Raw genomic sequence first — 15509 nt, forward strand, 5'->3', positions numbered from 1 at the left:
TTTTGCAAACAACAAAGTTTTTTGCAGCTGTTTACCTAAAAATGCAGCCAAGGCGTTTTTTTAAAATAAACATTTCAAACTATTTTCAGAACAATCAGCTGGTCTGCATCAAATCTGATGCCAAACAAATTATTTGTGCCACTCCAAAAAATAATTTCTGTCCACTATGAGATAAAGGAGAACAACAGCCTGATACTTGCAGGCCTGACAGCAGGAGATGTATCACTGTCGCCTCATTGTTCTGACACACACAACAAAACTATTGACTACACTACACACTAACTACACAAGATTTGTGCTAAACGTTGCAAATCTCTCACATCTCAAAACACCGCACCACTCCTAAAACGTCCTCCCGTTTCTTAACAACTAAATGCCATGTTTTGATTGGTCGACATGGTACATTTTTCGACCAATGGGAAAGGGTGGGGGTGCTTTGGTTTCGTCTTTGCTCACAGGCAGAGAGTGCTTTCAAACGTTTTCCTTATAAAACGCCGTTTTTACCGTTTCTTCCTGCAGTAAATATAAACAACGATAATATTCAGGAAGAAAACCAAACATTGCATTTTTTTTTTTTATCATAACTCTAGTTTTACGTGGCCTATCAACACAATTTAAAAACTGGTATAAAGTCCACAGTTTTTCCGTTACTTCTTCCGTCTGTCCTGCTCACATCTCCATAGGTTGTACACGTTGTCATTAATGTGGCTTCACTCCACATCAGCCATGCCGCTTTGCTAGCTAAAACACCGGTGTTGGCACATATTTACTTTAATTTCAATTCAGGTTAGAATTTTTTTGTGTGCGCAACGCAGATTTTCTGTGCGCAGAGACCGTGCCAACAGTGCGCAATTGCACACGTGCGCAGCTTAGAGGGAACATTGGTTGCTGGTGACAAATATTCTTATTTGATTAAGTGCCATTAATTTCACCAAATATAAATTAACTGGCAATATAATGTATTCTGTATTTGTTGCACTACCTGGTTGTGCCAACAGGTGAAGTTAGTGAAATTGTACTCCACAATCTGTTTCATTAACAAGGAAATAATTTCTCTTTTAGCACAGATATACACGTGATCAGTATAAGGACCTATAAGACTTTATTCTCAAAATTGTATTTTGACTTCAATCTCAAAAGAACTTTTAAATTTGGAATTACTTTTGAGTACTGTATTTGTGGCTCATTGTGGCTCACCTCATTTTGTGTATGCAACCTATGCAGACATCCTTCAGTGCTGTGCTCGACAAAATCGACAGCACATAGTCCAAAAGGAATAAGGCTGTGTAGGAAGAATACTGACTGGCTGAAAAGTGAGCTTGAAAGCGTACAAAAAAAAAGGCAATGACTGCGGTGCAGAGCACTCTCTTTTCAACTAATAATGTCAACTATATCTTTTGATTTTTATTTCTATAAGTAGCTAAAGTCTTTTGTGGTAAAATGGTTATATGAAGAAAACAATCCACTAATGTATTCATCCATCCAGTCCATTCATCATTAAACTTTTGGTTAGGAAATTCGTATAAGAAATTTGGTAATTATTTGAACAATTGTCCTACCAAGTCTTCTCAATCGGGAAAAAAGAAAATGTGATAAATATCTAAAGTAATTTACAAAAACAGTCAGTTTTGCATTTGCATTTGTCTAAAATATAGCTTTAGAATATGCCCTTCAATGCACATGCTAAACAAATATACAGAAATGCTTTCTTGCATTTACCCATTGTCTCTAAAATTAGAAACATCCTGTCTCAGAGTGACGGTAAAAAACTTGTTCATGCATTTATTACTTCAAGACTGGATTATTGTAATTCATCATTAGCAGGTTGTCCTAAAAGCTCCCTAAAAAAGCCTTCAGTTGATCCTGAATACTGCAGCGACCACTGACAGAGACTAGAAAGAGAGAGGGCATGTTTATCCCATATTGGCTTCTCTTCATTGGGTCTCTGTTGAATCCAGAATCAAATTTAAGATAATTCCCCACATCTAATGAAGCCCAATCTTAAAGACCTCATAGTACCATATCACCGTATTAGAGCACTTAGACCTCAGGCTTACTTCCTTATTTCCAAGACTTACTTTTTAAAGGGCTTGAGTAACCTTGGATTTTTATTTTTACTGTTTCACAAAAGGGTTAAAAAGGGAATGTTCACAATTTAGACATTAATTGCAGGTTATTTTATTAAGCAGCTGAATCAAATAATAATAATAATTATAAAATTAATATAAAATTTTAAAATCACCTGAACTATGCTTATCTCATTAACCTACTGTGAGAAAATCCAAATCCTCTTGATTCTATAATATAACATGACACAAATAAGCAGAAAAAAAGCAGAAAACTACCAGTTTGCAGGTTCACAGTTTGAGCCGTAGTTGATTCTTCTGGTGTCTCTGCTGTAATTCTGACCTGCTCATCTTGCAGAAGTTAAAGGGGAGAACCACTTTTATACCTGGTCATCCTTTCTCCCTAATTTATTACTGGCTGTCACATCACCTGTTACCATTAGTGAGGCCAGACGTCATCTCATCCAATCATGTGTTAGCATCTAATCACCTGATGTTTAGCCACACCTTATCAACCTCTCTGTAGCTATCTGACGTTTTAAATTGTATGTTGAAACCACATTAAACCTCAAAAGCACTTCATTACATGTTCTTTTTTATTTTATGTTATTCTTAACATAGACAATTCCATTACATATGAACATTTAGTCACATATGAATATACTTCACTTCCTGTTTCATTCAGCTCATACAATTTATCATTGGTTAGATTTATCCTCAGTTCATTCTCACATGAGCATCTATTTCTATATAATCTCCTTTTAATCCAGTTGTGTAAGAGTACTTTATTTTTCTTCTTCTCTTTAAAACTCTGGTTTTGCTGATCACCCTCAATACAATTTATTTTATTAAATCGTACATTTAAAAAGTCTGACATTCTTTTAGATTAGTGGCTCCTTGGAAAAACATTTCCATTACTCATCTAATTTCTCATTTAACATATTATTCAGGCTTATATTTTGCTTTATATCACAGATTAAGAATGAAGATAATTTACTATTAGCAATAGCACATATAGACAAGCTCTGTTATAGCACTCTGTATTATTTTAAACATAAAAGGCTGGACATTAAGACCTTTTACCCTCTCTCAGATGTCTGAGAAGTATGTTCGGGGGTCTTCAGTCTCTCTCTTAATCCCACTTTACTAGATAAGGGGTATAAATTTTCTATAATTTACACATTATTAAAGCAGTAGGCAAACATTTCAACTTATCAGTGTAAGGTGACCCCTTGAAAACGACTCAGTTTTAGAAAACAGTCATTCTAGAGGGTATGTGACTTAAACTCCAAATCTGAACTCAGCTTGATGTCATCACCCTCTGAAGACCTTCCATTTTTTTGTGCAAACAGAGTCTGGCAGATGACTAGAGTGAGAAAGCAAACGCGACACCATAGAAGATTTTTGGCGCACAGCAAAAATGATAATCTAGAGAAGAAGCAGCGACTTGGTTCCTCTAACTCTCTGCCCTGTTCTTTCACTTGCTTTTGCTCGGTGGCAGATGAAAGGCCTCTGTGCCTCTCCGGTGCTCTTTTGATTTCTCTGTGTCATTCAAATGGAGAGGGAAGAGAGCCTACAAAGAAGCCAGTTTGTCTGCACACGGTGAATACTAATGCTGCATCACTATTCATTAAACACACTGAGCTCCAGTCTTACCTTGCTTCAGTATCTTTAGTGCTCCTGAATAGCTGAGGTAGAGAGTACACAGTATCTGTGTGTAGCCTATGTAACATTAATGCTGGACAGCCATTTTACTGAGTAATACTGGAGAAAGTCTTGCAGTCAATACCTCTATAGTAATGTGCTACATATCATTACACCTCTGAAATGATTATTGAACTATTGAGCTATTGCATCGATTTCACACACTGATGCGGTGTTGTGTTTAAACACGACAGCCCATGAAGTGTAGTTAATAAGTTCCTTCACACTACTGGTCCTGGTTTTCTCCTCTGACTCACTGTTAGACAAAACCCAAGGACCGGTGGTCTACACAGAAGGCAGTGATAGCTCAGCAGGTAGAGTGGTGGCCACATGATCGGAAGGTCGGGGGTTTGACTCCACTAAACGGCTACCCTGAGGTACCCTGAGCAAGGTACCATCCCTACATACTGCTCCCCGGGCGCCCAGTGGCTACTCACTGCTTCACTGAGTGAATGGGTTAAATGCAGAGAGGAATTTCCCCACGGGGATCAATAAAGTATACATTATTATTAAGGAGCATAAATTATCTCTCTGAGCAGAGACGAGAATTGGTGCACATGTATAGTTAACTAAGTTATGATCAAAAGTATCAGTTATTTGTTGGAAAGATGTCTTTATTACTATCTTCATTGAACTTTTAATATGTGTGTGTGTATGTGTGTGTGTTTATATGTGTGTACAATTTCAAGAAATTTCAGTGCCCGTGAGATGGACCTGAGGGAACGATAGTGAATAATGGCACACAGTAGTATGATCAATGGTTTCTTTCACTTTTATGCCAGATGTATGAAAGCACTCTGCATCTTGGTGCTGTAGGCTTCACTTTGAAACTGTGGACGTGGGTTAGCACTGAGATAAAAGCAGAGAAGAAATAGCAAAGGCTGGGTTTTTACTATTGTTATTCTCGCTCAGTGTATCACACACTCCACTAGTCTGCGGATACTGAGTGTAACATGGTCATTTCACCTGCTACACAGGATCATTATTAACCATCTGTTCAGGAAAACACAGAAAACTCTTAAAAAGGAGATATGTTGTTGCTACACTATATTGCCAAATGTATTCACTCGTATGCCTTCACATGCATATGAACTTAAGTGACATCCCATTCTTAATCCATAGGTTTCATCATGATCGCAGCCGACCATTTGCAGCTACAAAATGTTTCAACTCTTCAGGGAAGGCTTCCACAAGGTTTATGAATGTGTTTATGGAAATTTTTGATCATTCTTACAGAAGCACATTTGTGAGATTGACACTGATGTCGAATGAGAAGGCCTGGGTTGCAGTCTCTGCTCCAATTCATCCTAAAGCTCTTCTGTTGGGTTGAGGTCAAGACAGTGCAGGCCAGTCAAGTTCTTTCACATCAAACTTGCTCATCCATGTCTTTATGGACCTTACTTTGCACATATTCCAGTTGAAGCAGGCGGGGGTTTTCCCCAAACTGTTCCCACAAAGTTGGGAAATTGCATGCTGAAGTGGAAAGAACTCAAAAAGGACTCTACACCATAACCCACCCTCTAAAAAACTTCGGAGAAACACAGGTTTGTCTATCCATTAAGCCAGATGACTCACACCAATTAAAGACCTATTAAAGACCTGGTTGACCTTTAATTTCCTACTTTTAAATTCAGATAAAACTGAGGTTATTGTACTACACCCTAAAACCTTAGAACCATTGCATTTAACATGATACTTACTCTGGATGCCATTACCTTGGAGTCACCTGATTGTTTCATTGTAGGGTCTGTAGGGTCTATATTGTATATTTCCAATATAAAGTGGCTTCTGTACTTCTGTACTAATACAGGTGTTGAAAGAACAGTTGCCAGTTAAGTTAAGTGAGATATAGAGCTGTAGTCACTAACTGTATTCATATAAATCCCCAGCCTGTCACATGTACATATTATAAGTTAATGCAATCTTTACTGCATTCTTTCCTGTATTCAATCCTTCCTCAGATTAGAGCTGGGCGATATGAGATTTTTTCATATCACGATATGTTTTTTTCATTTCAGGCGATAACGATATCTATCACAATATAAGCCAAATAACTATATTTGTAAGATTTAAATGTGCCGTTGCTCACAAGTAAAATGTGAAATAATCAGCAGCTTGTTTTTATTTAAATATTTATTTCCCATAATAAGTTCAACAGGGTAGATGTACTTAAGGAACATGAGACTTTTTCAGATAAATAAAGGCAAATATTGCAAACTACACAAAAGGCAGCCGCTAAAGCGTTTAAGTTTCAAAATAGAACAAACGAAACAAAATATTAATTCTAAAAATAAATCTTAGTTTGTTTTACAGAAGATCAGACAAAACTGACTAACTTTTGTCAATATCAAATAAACTGAGAACTAAAAGGAAATTCTCAATCTCTCCTTGTTGTATAGCTTAGCTTTTCAAACAGTTGTAACAGTTACTTTAGTCTGACAAAAGCCGAATGACGAATTAGCGCTTCCAGTCAGAGACTGAGGCTACGTCCACACGTACACGGGTATTTTTGAAAACGGAGATTTTCCGTTTTCGTTTTAAAAAATAATCCCGTCCACACATAAAGGCAGAAATGAAGGAAAACGCTGCTATGAACATGCCAAAGCAGCAGGTGGCGCTAGATTCCTAACCGTGCAGAAATGTTGGCCAATCAGAAGTCTAGAAGCCTCGGTGGGAAAAAGTAAACAAAGCTGGGGCATAGAAGCAGAACCGAGTCGTATGTGTGGAGGGACAGTAACTGTGTGTATATGTAAGCATTTAAACACTGCAGAGAGTAGAATTAACAGTAACAGTATTGTAGAAATCCATTTCACCGAAACAATAACGTGGCGCAGTGTGACGCATGCACCAGTTTATTGTATTTCCAGACTTGCTTTCGGCACAATTTACAGTGCACGCTACTCTGTTTTTTGTCAGACTTGAAATAGCCGAAATACCTTCACACTACGGAACTTCTATGGCTCTTCCGTTCGACAATCTCTCCGGCATTGGAACCATCATCTGTTTTCTCTTCGGTCACGCTCAGTTGATTTTTCTAGTCGGCACACTCATTTCCTCCATTACCCGCTGGCTGCTTCCCAAACAAACACATGTGCGGCTTGGCACTTGTGCTGTACGTTACAAGTCACGCGACGTGACGCTGCGGCTGTGATTGGTTCGGCTCTGCGCTACTTAATTTGGATTGGCTGCCTTTTTTTTTTTTTTTTTTTTTTTTTTAAGAGGACAAGAGCGGCGAGGTCTATCGCGATAGCTTAATTTCTCTATCGAGTAAAAGTTATATCGCGATACATATCGTTATCGTTCTATCGCCCAGCTCTACCTCAGATTTACACTTAACCTCTCTGTGAAGCCTGGCTACAGCTGTGTCCGCTAAAAAATATTGCAAAAACATCACTTACCTGAGTTACACACTGAGTGTGGCCTCAGAGTGTAACATAAATTCTTGTTTTCCACAATACTGTGGATGCAAGTCTTTGGACATAAAGTGATGTGTTGTGTAATATTTTTAGGTGGCTTTGAATTGGGGGTTAGCTTTGTCAGGATAAGTGTATTCAACATTGGTTGGTTTTTAAGTTTCTCTGCTTTGCCTCAGCTATTGTCATCTCAGAAATGTGGTGTCAAAGCCCTAAAAGGAGATATTTGTAGTATCGTCATATGTGTCGTATTTTATTTTCATATAATCTAACATATCATCACACCAGCATTTAAACGTAGTGGCAGTGTGATGTTCTGGGACTGTTTTGCTGCTTTAGGACATACATAACAATATGCATCAGGACAGTGATCTGAAACACATTACCAAGTTCACCTCTGGCTTAAAAAAAGACAAAATGAAGGTTTCAGAGTATCCTAGAGTATCCTAATTCAAGTCTTAAATCTATTTGAGATGCTTTGGGAGGACCTTAAACAGCCAATCATGCTTAATAACCCACCAATGTGGCTAAATTAAAACAATTCCACAAAGAAGAGAGCACCAAAGTGGCACAACCTCTTATTAGGTTAAGAGGGTAATTACTTAAAGCATAGGATGGTTTTGGATTGCTTTTTGCCTCTTACGATGTGACACCATCATTTAAAAAACTTGACTTTGTATTTACAGAATCAAGCTTGTAAATACTTGATTTTGTAATCATAAAATGTGTTTGATGATCTGAAATATGCAAGTGTGAGAAATGCAAAATAACAAGAAATCAGCCAGCGGGCAACTGCTCCCTTGTTGGCAGTTTTTTTTTTGTAGTCATCAAGCATTACCCAACGACTCTGGCTTCATCTGTGGGACAAGTCAGTTACTGGTATTTTTGAAATATGTTCCTGGCATATTTATTTCTTTTAATTTTGTTGAATTAATTATTTGCTGTTAGGATAGTTTTTTTGTTTTTTATTAAACTATCCCATGCATTCTTTTTTTTTTTTATTTTTTTTTTACTGTCTTTATCTGATTAAAGCACAACCCCCAACCTGCATTGGCTGATGTAATGGGCTCAAATGCTTTCTACTCCCTGCAGAGGAATAGATAGATAGGAAAGGCAGATAGAAACCAAGAAGAAGCAAGATAGAGATTAAGAGGCTTTATCTGGGGATTTGTGAATCTTCACCTCAAACATTGGCTAAACTAGATCACCAGTGGTGTCCCAGTATCTCAAGTTCAGTGTTCCCAGCATCCTCCTCCGATCCTGCTGATCTGAGTGGTTTAATTTGCTTATCTGAGGTTTCAGCAGTACGTGAAAGTGACTTCAAGGTGCTCTGGGAGGGAATCAGTCAGCTATCTTTTTACAGAGAACTGCAACACTAACATTACACTCCATAATTAAAGTAGATCTGGGAGGGAAATCAATGCCAGCATGTTCATTTCCAACTAATTGCCAGTAAATCTTTGTTTTCTTTTTAGAACTGAACCACTCATTGCCTAGCAACCACATTGCAACATCTACTAAAATACAATGTTGAAATGTGCATGTAAGCTGAGTAAAAACATGTATGTGTTTTGTATAATGATTGGAGAGTATCATACACACAACTCCTGGGACATAAACCAGTGCTAACATCTGCATATTAGCATAAAATCTAGCTGTTTTTTCTATCTCTTTTTACTTTGCTTCAAATCATTTGTAAACTTTATCATTATTTGTTACCCTCAGCTGTTGATTTATTTGATAATGAAGTGGGCATTGGAGCTTGTCATTAAACTAACCTGGAACATAAGTTTTCTCGCTCTACTCAGGTTCTCTAAAAATGTATGCATAGCATCAGAAAGTGCTTCCCAACTTGTCAGACTATAAAGCACACTAATGTGCCAGGGCAGAGGGTCTTTGTCCTGCACTCCTAATCATGCACTGCACTAGTTCATTAAAACTAAACTTAATGAGTCATACGCTATGGACTTGCCCTCCACAACACCAATTAGTTTCTGTTTCGGCTAGATACTGTCCTCCTGAAGGGTCTGGGGCTCTTAGCAAAGATGAGAGTTTTACTCACACAACTGAGCAGTAAACAGTAGGAACAGCTGTAACACCTATTTTGCTTCCTATGCAGCTGCTATTGTATATGCTCTACAATAAAAAGGATCAGGTTCAAGGATCAGATATTTAAATGCTCCTCAATCCCTAAATTGGCAAAATTACATGGTAATTTTGTTAGTATAGTCATTACTGCTCATCCTCATCTAAAAAAATAAATAATTTGAAAGCAACTGATTATGTTAAATCAATGCATAGAAAATAATTCCATAAATGAAAAATATGTGGAAGACAGTGGATGTGCAGCATCATACTTATGCATGATCCAGTATTTTTTGACATTAACTGGGATCTGAAGTATCATCCGTGGAGGTTGGATGGAATAAAGAGGACCTAAATGCAGGAAGGAAAATGGATTAAACAAAAAGCAAGCTGATGCAAACAGTCCACAAAACAGAGTTCAGGGTCAAGATCAAAATGCTATGTGATGTCCAAAGCAGGCATGAAGAACAAGCATTTAACCACAAACAAGGAAGCACCACAAGGAACATAAACAGGTGATTTGGCATCTACACAGGGGACTGATCACATAATGAGGGAACACTGGGGAGACCAGAATAAGGATGAAATCCAAACATGTACTAAAATTCAACATCAAAATCAGGACAGCCTTCCTCTCAGTAACTGTATTTTAATCACACATTACTTTACCAACATGCGAGCTAACCATCCCCTTTTATAAATGAATAAATATAACCTTTATAATTAATGCTAACGTTAAAATACTTCCTCCAATTTGAAATTTAATTTAATAAAATAAAATAACCTTTGTTTAAGCATCCCAACACCAATATTTGAGATTCAAAAAAGCAACAAGAGACATCTTGTAGGTTGATTTGGCACTTTAAGTAAAAGACTCCTTTATTTTTTCCAACCTTTTTGAAATTTTACTCAGTTACAGCAAATGTATTCTGTGTTCATGCAACACCGTGCCACCTTGAGCTACAGTGGCAAATGCGTGTAGCATGGCATCACGCACAGAAGCAGCTTCATTGTGTATGGAATACATAAACAGCTTCCAGAAATTATGCCAATAAATATTAGGTTTTCTCAACATGAATACAGTATCCTCTTGGCTTCCCTCTGAATGTTGTTTCAGTAGCATGTCAATGGATGAATGGGGCTGGGTGGTGGGTAGGTTTTTTTTTTTTTTTAGTTATATGCAGAATAATTGTATCTTCCCAAATTATAAAAAGTTGTTTACCTCAACCAAGCTCCAAGCAGAGCAAGGATGCCAAAGGTTCCAGCAAAATATATTTCCAATTATTATTCGGTTCATGTAAGAATCCACTTATGGATTACAGGGACTGTTGTTTTTATACATATTTTTAAATTAGTGCCTGAATGTTGTGCTTGTGTTACCAAATCAGGATGCACAGAAATAACATAAATGTTTAAAAATACTTAAAAAAAAATCATAGGATCTCTGCAAGGTCTCCAAAAAGTGATTAAAAGATACTCTGCATAAATGAATGGTCATCTCCTTGCCTGGCATTCACTTTTTCATGCAAGAACATTCTGAAATTGTTAAAACTCTTGTTGATATATTTTCCCAAAGCGCCTGAGGGAAACTTCCAGTGAATGAAAAATATAAGTTAACCAACTGGAAAATGTAACTTGAAAGATTTATTTATACACAGCAGCTCATAAAGCAAACTTAGCTGCATGGAATAGATAGACCAATTTTTCTTCTTCTTCTTTTTTGATTGAGTAATCCTGCACCGTTCTACACTAGATAAGACTATTCTAAAGCCAAAATATTGTGAAAACATTTTGTTTTTGTCTTATCTTTATTTATTTATTTCTGCCCTAGTCGTGGATGGTTCTGTTTAATTTAGACACTGACTGAACACTTTTTTTAAAATCCAGCATACGACCATTGTACTTTATGCTATACAGGGAGTGCAGAATTATTAGGCAAATGAGTATTTTGTCCACATCATCCTCTTCATGCATGTTGTCTTACTCCAAGCTGTATAGGCTCGAAAGCCTACTACCAATTAAGCATATTAGGTGATGTGCATCTCTGTAATGAGAAGGGGTGTGGTCTAATGACATCAACACCCTATATCAGGTGTGCATAATTGTTAGGCAACGTCCTTTCCTTTGGCAAAATGGGTCAAAAGAAGGACTTGACAGGCTCAGAAAAGTCAAAAATAGTGAGATATCTTGCAGAGGGATGCAGCAGTCTCAAAATTGCAAAGCTTCTGAAGCGTGATCATCGAACAATCAAGCGTTTCATTCAAAATAGTCAACAGGGTCGCAAGAAGCATGTGGAAAAACCAAGGTGCAAAATAACTGCCCATGAACTGAGAAAAGTCAAGCGTGCAGCTGCCAAGATGCCACTTGCCACCAGTTTGGCCATATTTCAGAGCTGCAACATCACTGGAGTGCCCAAAAGCACAAGGTGTGCAATACTCAGAGACATGGCCAAGGTAAGAAAGGCTGAAAGACGACCACCACTGAACAAGACACACAAGCTGAAACGTCAAGACTGGGCCAAGAAATATCTCAATACTGGTTTTTCTAAGGTTTTATGGACTGATGAAATGAGAGTGAGTCTTGATGGGCCAGATGGATGGGCCCGTGGCTGGATTGGTAAAGGGCAGAGAGCTCCAGTCCGACTCAGACGCCAGCAAGGTGGAGGTGGAGTACTGGTTTGGGCTGGTATCATCAAAGATGAGCTTGTGGGGCCTTTTTGGGTTGAGGATGGAGTCAAGCTCAACTCCCAGTCCTACTGCCAGTTCCTGGAAGACACCTTCTTCAAGCAGTGGTACAGGAAGAAGACTGCATCGTTCAAGAAAAACATGATTTTCATGCAGGACAATGCTCCATCACACGCGTCCAAGTACTCCACAGTGTGGCTGGCAAGAAAGGGTATAAAAGAAGAAAAACTAATGACATGGCCACCTTGTTCACCTGATCTGAACCCCATTGAGAACCTGTGGTCCATCATCAAATGTGAGATTTACAAGGAGGGAAAACAGTACACCTCTCTGAACAGTGTCTGGGAGGCTGTGGTTGCTGCTGCACGCAATGTTGATGCACAGTAATAGTCACCTGCACACACAGATATCCCCCTAAAATAGCTAAAACTAAAAACTACTTCCAAAAACATTCAGCTTTGATATTAATGAGTTTTTTGGGTTCATTGAGAACATGGTTGTTGTTCAATAATAAAATTATTCCTCAAAAATACAACTTGCCTAATAATTCTGCTCGCCCTGTAGTCACACTAGGGAAAAGAGTGGTTGAAACCACAGCACCAAAATCACTGTGACTATATGCAGTGAATCTTTGATCTAGTGGCCTTGAAGATGTTGAAAGGGTCTGCAACCACTTGCAATCTGTTGTCCTCTTCAAAGGGACTTTAGTATGTATTAAGACTGATAAAATGGCAAACTCAATCTATTTGTCAGCTTTCAGTTTGGAATAAGAGGGGGTCAGGTTGCCAATTGCATGCAGTCTGTTTGTGATAATATCGTAATTAACTGTGATAAATTTTTGAACGTTGCAAATCTGTTCCTGTCTGCATGCAGGAAAATTCACATTATCTATTTACAGCCACAATCTAGACAGAACCTCACAGTTTTGAACAAGAAATTCAGAAATTCCTTCACAAATAACTGCCAAATGACATAGGTGCTCCACAACCTTGTTTCTTTGTTGAAACAGAGTATAACAAGAATACAACTGCTCTGTTAAGGATTACCAATGACCTTCTGATGGCAGCTGATTCTGATCTCCTATCCATGGCGCTGTCACTTGGTGTTCGCTCGCTCTGTGGTAGAGTATCACTTCCTGTTCCTGCTCAAACACAGTGGTGTTTCTGAGTAGCTTATTTGCTTAGCAATTTAATTAACAACTTTTAAATACATTCTTTTTCATAGTATAATCTTCACGTGCTTCATCCGAAGCACACTTTCTGTGTACTCACTACCTAATTTATAGCCAAAGTATTCACTCACTGTCTCTGTACTGTTTCGCTAGCTTAGCTTAGCTCGTAGCCGACTCGTTAGCACCATGGCTACTTCACCTGTCCCTCCTGCACTTTCTTGCTCATTGTGTCAGATGTTTAGTTACTCCTCGGCCTCCTTTACCAGTAATGATATCTGTAACAAATGTAGCATATTTGCAGCTCTGGAGGCCAGGATTACTGAATTGGAGACTCGGCTTCGCACCCTTCATTCACCCATGGCTAGCCAGGCCCCTGTAGCTGGTGCAGCCGAAGATAGCGTAGCTGTTCCCCGGCAGACCCCAAGCAGCTGGGGAAAGAGGGCGGCTGGGTGACGGTGAGGAGGAAGCATAGTCCTAAACAGAAGCCCCAGGTACACCACCAACCCGTTCATGTGTCTAACCGTTTTTCCCCACTCGGCGGCACACCCGCCGGGGGTCAAACTCTGGTAATTGGTGATTCTGTTCTCAGACATGTGAAGCTAGAGACACCGGCAACCATAGTCAATTGTCTTCCAGGGACCAGTGCAGGCGACATTGAAGGAAATTTAAAACTGCTGGCTAAGGGTAAACGTAAATTCAGTAAGATCATAATTCATGTCGGCAGTAATGACACCCGGTTACGCCAATCGGAGGTCACTAAAATCAATATTGAATCAGTGTGCAACTTTGCCAAAACAATGTCGGACTCTGTAGTTTTCTCTGGTCCCCTCCCCATGTTTAGCCGCATGTTCTCCTTAAATTGCTGGCTGTCTGAGTGGTGTCCCAGAAACGATGTGGGCTTCATAGATAATTGGCAAACCTTCTGGAGGAAACCTGGTCTTGTTAGGAGAGACGGCATCCATCCCACTTTGGATGGAGCAGCTCTCATTTCTAGAAATATGGACAAATTTATTAAACCCCCCAAAATATGACTATCCAGAGTTGGGACCAGGAAGCAGAGTTGCAGTCTTACACGCCTCTCTGCAGCTTCTCTCCTCCTGCTACCCCCCCAAAAAACCCATCTCCATAGAGACTGTGTCAGCTCCCAAACAGACAAAAAACAAACTAAAAACCAGCAACAAACAACTTAAACATAAACAATTACAAAGAAAGAACAATAAAGTATCCACATCTGAACCAAAGAGTAAAACAGTGAAATGTGGATTATTAAATATTAGGTCTCTCTCCTCCAAGTCTCTGTTAGTACATGACTTAATAATTGATCAACAAATTGATTTACTCTGCCTTACAGAAACCTGGTTGCAGCAGGATGATTATGTTAGTTTAAATGAATCAACACCCCCGAGTCATTCTAACTACCAGAAATCTCGAAGCACAGGCCGAGGGGGCGGTGTGGCAGCAATTTTTCACACCAGCCTATTAATTAATGAAAGACCAAGACAGACTTTTAATTCATTTGAAAGCCTGATGCTTAGCCTCGTCCACCCCAGCTGTAAAACTCAGAAACCAGTCTTACTTGTTATCATCTATCGTCCACCTGGGCCTTACACAGAGTTTCTGTCTGATTTAGTTCTGAGCTCAGATAAAATAATTATTGTGGGTGATTTTAACATCCATGTAGATGCTAAAAATGACAGCCTCAACATGGCATTTAATCTGTTATTAGACTCAATTGGTTTCTCTCAAAATGTAAAAGAACCCACCCACCACTTTAATCACACTTTAGATCTTGTTTTAACATATGGCATAGAAACTGAACATTTAACAGTGTTTCCTGAAAACCCTCTCCTGTCTGATCATTTCCTGATAACATTTACATTTACAATAATTGATTACACAGCGGTGGAGAGTAGACTTTATCAAAGTAGATGTCTTTCTGAAAGTGCTGTAACTAAGTTTAAGACTATAATCCACCCACTGTTATCATCTTCAATGCCCTGTACCAACACAGAGCAGAGCAGCTATCTGAACGCTACCCCAACAGAGGTCGATTATCTTGTTAATAATTTCACCTCCTCACTACGTACGACTCTGGATACTGTAGCTCCTGTGAAAACTAAGGTCTCTAATCAGAAGTACCTGACTCCATGGTATAATTCTCAAACACGTACCCTAAAGCAGATGACTCGTAATCTGGAGAGGAAATGGCGTGTCACAAATTTAGAGGATTATCATTTAGCCTGGAGAAATAGTTTGCTGCTTTATAAGAAAGCCCTCCGCAAAGCCAGAACATCTTACTATTCATCACTGATTGAAGAAAATAAGAACAACCCCAGGTTTCTCTTCAGCACTGTAGCCAGGCTGACAAAAAGTCAGAGCTCTTTTG

This window comes from Copadichromis virginalis, linkage group LG22 (genome assembly GCF_057382275.1).
Source record: "Copadichromis virginalis isolate Kocher_CV1m ecotype Utaka linkage group LG22, C_Virginalis_male_GT1.1, whole genome shotgun sequence".
Classification (NCBI taxonomy): domain Eukaryota; kingdom Metazoa; phylum Chordata; class Actinopteri; order Cichliformes; family Cichlidae; genus Copadichromis; species Copadichromis virginalis.